This window comes from Falco rusticolus, chromosome 8 (genome assembly GCF_015220075.1).
Source record: "Falco rusticolus isolate bFalRus1 chromosome 8, bFalRus1.pri, whole genome shotgun sequence".
NCBI lineage: Eukaryota > Metazoa > Chordata > Aves > Falconiformes > Falconidae > Falco > Falco rusticolus.
This window is the reverse complement of record NC_051194.1, coordinates 49,036,497-49,042,794: the sequence shown is the minus strand read 5'-3', so window position 1 is coordinate 49,042,794 and position 6,298 is coordinate 49,036,497.

Below are 6,298 nucleotides of genomic sequence, written 5' to 3'. Positions count from 1 at the left end.
AGCGTGCCCTCCTACCTTGAGCAGCAGCAAGCTGTTACATTTATCTGACTGCACATGAAAAGGCAGCAAAACTGGTGTTTATCTGGTTCAAAAGCTTGGTGAGATAATGCCCTGCTGGCTCTGTGGATTTGTGAGCTAGAAGATGTTGAAGCAATCACACCAGTTTTACTGAGATCCCTCATGTGCTTGACACTAAACACTGTCACATTCTGGCTGGTTTTCTCAGGATGAAGTGGGAATAAAACCGTGCTGCTGATGGACAGGCAGCCCGGCTCTGCGGCACTGCTGCTTCCCGTTCACAGCTCTTGCACACATCTGTTCACATCAGCTAGTGAATGAGCTGCCCTAGAATTTCAACAGATAATTTGAAATGAAGGCAATCCAAGAAACTTGTAACTACTTGTGGATATACAAGACGCTACAAATTAAATTATCTTTGAAATTGATTATATGCCTGACACCAACGGAAATTGCCAAAGGTCTATAATAATATCTGCATTTTAATCTTTCAAGAATAATTTATTATATTAATACAAATTTCTCAGAGGTAGAGATTCTCGCTGTTGTGAATCTTGAACCTGTAGTTAAAAAACAAAAAAAACCAACAACAAAACAAAACAAAAAAACCCCAAACAGTTGAGAGTTGCTTTTGAATTCTGGAAGGATTTTGTTTTTTTAAAATGAGATTTCTCCCTCTAAATCAACATAAACATGGACAACTTTAATCTTTAATTTTTTTCTGGAAGGAACATGTAGTCCTTCAATTTATTGATAGCTTTGCAGAGCACCAGTCTACCTAGAGTTGACATGGATACAGAAGAAGAACTACAGGTGATAGTTTAAAATAGAACTTTAAAAAATACATTTTAACAGTATACGCTGTATTTCTGCTTCCACCAACACTTAGTCAATTTTAAAAGATGCTAGGTCTCATTCTCCATTGCCTGGCTGTTGATTTTGAGTTTTTCTGTATTACCAAAAAGATTCTGCCAAATATCACAGTGTGAAGTGCCAGGATAAATGTATGGAAATGCGAAAATCTGCATTTTTTTTGAAAGTTTTTTTCTGCTGCTTTATATCTCATACTGTCAAATACAGCTCTGCAAGCCGCCTGAAGAGAGACCAGGTGAGAATTCCCCACTCCCATCAGGAGGGCAGGTTTTAACACCTCCTTTCAACGGTGACTGAGCTCTGCAAAGCAGCGGAGAGGATGGTTATTTACGTGTTCTTGTACAAGTGAACATAAACAAGTGGATGCGCTAGCAAACTGACAATAGACTACTAACAAAGGGCCAGATGCTCTTATCCTCTTACAAGGGTGAAGATGGACAAAATGAGTAAATATTTATATTATCATATATTTATATTATCATAGTGGCATGTAACTGGAGCTCAGTTGTGGAGGAAACACCGATTTGCCAGCATGTTCCTCCTCTCTTGGGAATCTACATGAACCAAGCAAAGGTTCAGCAGTGAGAAAATAATTCTCTCAGAAGGCTGATGAGAAAGCTACAGGTTTGCAGGACATACTTTTTTGTGGGCTTGGATGATGACTAGCAAAGAGCATTGTTTTCCTGGGCAAGAGCCACCACTGATGAATACAAAAGGTTTACTTGGGCACATGAGAGAACGTGGCTTCAGCCCCAGCACCTCAGAAATATTCTCTCCTAGAGCCTTGGGCTAAAGCTCTGTGTCCAGGACTTCTCCCTGCAAGATGACTCCAGCCAGAACATCCTTAGCTATTGTGTCATGGGTTGCTCATGCCAGAACTCCACTAAGGCCAGTCTTCCTCCAAAGGGCACCTGTCAGGCTACAACGTGTAGAACATCCCTCACCTACTTTTTTTTCCCAGCTTGTCCGCCCTTCTCCCAGAGTTACTTCAAGTCAATGGCCACCAGTTGTCCTACACTGAGCACCTGAAGGAGGCTTGCAAGCCCCAAGTGCTTGGACCCTTGCATCTTCTACTGAAAGACCACAGAAAGTTAATTTTGCACAATAACTTACAGTAAAATATTTTGTATTTCAGACATACTTTTGATCTTAATGGACACTTGCCTTTGAGAGTCCTTAAAATGTGACTGCAGGCTATTTCTCAGTCCTAGGGCCTTAATACGTCCATAGCTCATTTAGGTGAATGCTAAGATTGCCCCCAGCCAATGGAGGGCAATCGAACCACACTCTCTGCAGGAACTGGGAGAACAAAGATGCTTTCTGGATGACAAGATGTTACCTCTTTGGTTCGTCTCGGGAGAGAAATGAAGCAAAGTGTGTTATCTGATGCTTGTCCTGTTCTTTGTGGTTAAGAGGTTGAGACACCACCTTGAGACACAGAAAGAGCACACCATGTCTCAGCGAAGTGCTGGGAAAGCACACTCATAGCTGGGATGATTAGCATCCCAGGAGCATCTCTGAAAAGCAGTCATATGCGGCAACACACGCTCTTGGGCATTTTCTACACTATGTGAAATACCAGTGGCTATCATGGGGGTAAACTGTGAGTGATGACAGGAATGGTGGAAGAAGGTAAGCACTCAAATGTGGTGCTGCATAAAATGAAGAATATTCCCATATACACTTAAAATACCTAGCAAGAGTTTCAGTGGATGGCTTTTGTTCTACAGCTGCAGAGGTTACACTGCACTGTGATGGGAAAATGATTCTCCATCATGCCCCGCTCACTGTGGAGCACTTAAAGCACAGACCCAGGTGTGAACTCACTCCAAGAGGTAAAAACAAAGCCGCATTATGTAATAAGATTTAATGATTATTTGAATCTCTTTTTCCATCCCTGTGGATCATTGATTTAACCTTCCTTGTTTTGTTCTTGGGATATTGCTAAAACAAGTAACCATGTTCTGAAATTAATCAGGATCCTTTTTTTGTATAACCCTGTAAGAGCGTTCTGACTTTTGCTTTCTCTCTTCAATAAAGGAACACTAACAGAACCGGTATCTTTGCCAGGAACTGCAAAGTATTAGCAAAATGTTCAGATTGCTCAGCCATAGGGAACAAACATGTAAGCTATTACGTGCATAGTGTGGGGTTCAACCATTATTACCCCTCAGAGGAAAACAAAAGCAGACCTTTTAAAGCCACCACTAAGGAGATTTCTATTTAGAGAATATGCAATAACTCATATTGAGACAAGATTTTAATCTCAGCAAAGCTTTGGATAATCTGCTGGCACCTGTGTTTGCTGCTCTTCCACCCCATTGCACTGCTTAGACTGAGGGCCAAAGGCCGTATCCTGCACGCTTGTTTGTGGCCGTGTCCTGCTCACGCAAGTGGGAGTCTTGGCCAGGAGAGAGGCAAAAGTTTCTCAGGATCTGCCCCCAAATGTGTCACCTATGATTAAATGGCACCAGTGTCGTCATCTTTTATATTTCCTTTGAAGCCTCCCGTTCTTTTTGCCAAGTACTGCACTAGTCGACACCATTTGTTGTGGTATGTATCATACCTATACATTATGCTGGCTTGCTTAAGGAAAGGGTATGAAACACAGACAACTCTGTCTGAGGGAAACAGGTAGAAAGGTATTATCTAGGATGATTTTTGAAATGACTGGGAAAGGTTTTTCACATGTAGATCTAAGCCACTGGACACATCAGCTTGTGTATGCTCTGGAGAGATTTTTATCATGGTTTCATGATACAAGCAAGCAGGGACGTTTTTGGTACGGCGTCGATACCGCTATGAATACTGTGGAGTCCTGTTGCTGCTGAGGCCTCTGTACCCAACTGAGACATGAACTCCAGTTAACAAGTGTCACGTTTGTAAGAGTTCAGTCTCTGCAGTTCAAGGAAAGAGAAACAAATACAAAGAAACCCAAAACTGGGTTTATGCATGATAATTTGGGCACGCAGTGAACAGTGCTGTAAGAGCAGATTGCGTGGCTGGGCATAGGAAAAAAAGAAACAAAATTAGATCAGATGTGTCTGATATAGGTTTCAGCCCCTTACAACTGAGCGTTATTCATTTGAAAGGGTTAAAAATAACATCACATTTCTCTCCTTTGGTTCTGTGATTCATGCTTCCCATTTTAAAGTCTACACCCTGTGAAGAAGAGAACATGATCAAGGAGAGGAAAGAGGCTTGCCAGGGACAGAAGGTAATTTCCCGTAGCAGGTGTGTACAGCAGGTGGTACACAGTGTACCTGCAACGAAAAGGTAGATTTAGGCTAAGATTTTATTTAATATGGAAAACTTATTGCATCCTGAGCCACTACTGGGGACGTGCCAAAAATCGTGTCTGCAGCATGATTTATTACGTGAAAATACCACCGAACTAATCAGTGGAGTTACTAATTAATACAAATCTGCATTTTTGCATAAGCAATTAGTGCAAAGAGAGTGCAATGAAAGAGGAAGTTTGACTCATTTAATCTCAGTGTCTATTCAAGCGGAAAGACCCACTAGGGCAAGGCACTAGGATCTACATTTGGAATTTTTTTTTCCTTTTGATTAGTTAAAGGAACTAAAAGGTCAAATTATCAATATTTAATTCAAATGGAAATGCATTTGTTCAAGAGGAAAGAAAACACTTTATTTAAACAAGGTGGGACTCTGGGGGTAAATGCCTGGATCAAAAATAATTAGATTTTGCAGTTATAACAGCATCTAAATCCCGTCTGATAAGAATCCTTTTTCCTAATAACAGAGGTGGTTTGACACCGATAGCAAAGACTGCTGATGTTATTTAAATTCTAGCTCAGGCCTACCAATACAATTTAGACATTTGCTTTAATGGTACGTACTTCTCTGATTTATTTTTTTTAATCAATTTGAATTATATTTTAAATCTATTGTGATTTCATAATTGTGTGCACTTGACTAAGAGAGTAATTTAAAAAGCTGATAATTAAACCTCGGTGGCGATGTATTTTCCATTAACTAAATAGAAGTTTACATTTGTAGAATTAAAACAACAACAGCATTTATCTAACGGGGAAAGGCCCAATAAAATTAATACACCGAGTCTTAAGAGAAAAAAAAGAGTGGAAAAGGCACCTTAACCACTCGCAGCCGCTCGGAGCCCAGCTGTACGCGCACCCCAGGGGGACGCTGGGAGCGCCCGCCCGGTACCGGGGCGCGGTTGGGGGGCGCCGCGCTCCGCCGGCGGTGCCGAGCCGGGGTGCGCTCCGCGCTGCGGTGCGGCGTGGTGCGGTGCCCGCTGATGCCATCCCCGCTCTCGCCGCAGCCCTCCGAGAGGGGCGAGCGGCGCAGCCCCGCCACCGGGCCGGCCGGGCGAGCGCAAGCCGGCGGTCCCGGCTCCGCGGTGTGGCTGGGATGGGGTGGAGGGGCCGTGCCGAGCGGGGCCGGGGGACAGGGAAGCCGCTTAGGGACACTTTCCCTCCTCTTTTTATTCCCCTCAGGCTTTGTGCGGGTGCCTGGCTGGAGACGGAGGGAGCGGGAGACGTGACAGCGAAGGGAGAGAGCCCGAAGAGCCCGGGCTGCCCGGGCAGTAAATCACTCGCTAAATTGCGAGCGCGGCTTCCCCTCTCCAATAGCTTTAAGCTATTTGGGGAGGCTTCCTTCTCCCGCACTCTCGCAGGTGCAATATGAATCAATTATCTTAATTAAGATAATGCCGCAAACCCAAGAGATTTCCTCGGGAGCGGATTTCGCGCTCCGGACAACTGTATGGCGTTTCCCCAGCGTTGCTCCCACGGCAGCAAACCCCACTCCCGCCCCGCCATGCCAGGGCTCAGCCCCGGCGGCGCCCCGCGGAGGGGCCGCGCCCCCGCCGCGGCACCGGGCGCCAGCCGGCCCCGGGGCACCAGCTGAGGCGGGAGCCGGCGGGGCAGGGCCGCAGCTTTGTTGGGACGCGTGCGGTTCGCGTGCCGCGCCGCGGGGCGGGGGGAGGCAGGGCGGAGAGGAGAAGAAAGAGAAAAAGCGAGTTAAAAAAAAAAAAAAAAAAAAGGGATTCGGGAGGAAAAATAAGCAGAAGCCGAATTAGGAGCCAGATGGAGAAGGAGGAGTCTGTAGGTCAGGGAGGGGAAAAAAAAAAAAAAAAAAAAAAAAAAAAAGGCTTGGCGCGATAAAATCAAGCTGCTGGGGAAGAGGAGAGGCAGGGAAGGTGGGAAAACGCTGCCGCGGAGCCGGGGGACGGCCCGCGGGGGGATGGCAGAGCCGGCCGCCTGCGTGATGTGGGGGGAGAAGCGGTGCCGGAGCAGCGGCAGGAGCGGGCGGGACGCAGCCCGAGTCCCGCTGCGCGCCGCGCTCGCCCCGTCCGCCGCCCCGACGGGCCGGCCCCGGGAGCGCCCCGCGCCTCCGCGGACACGCGTGTCCCCGCGCCGGG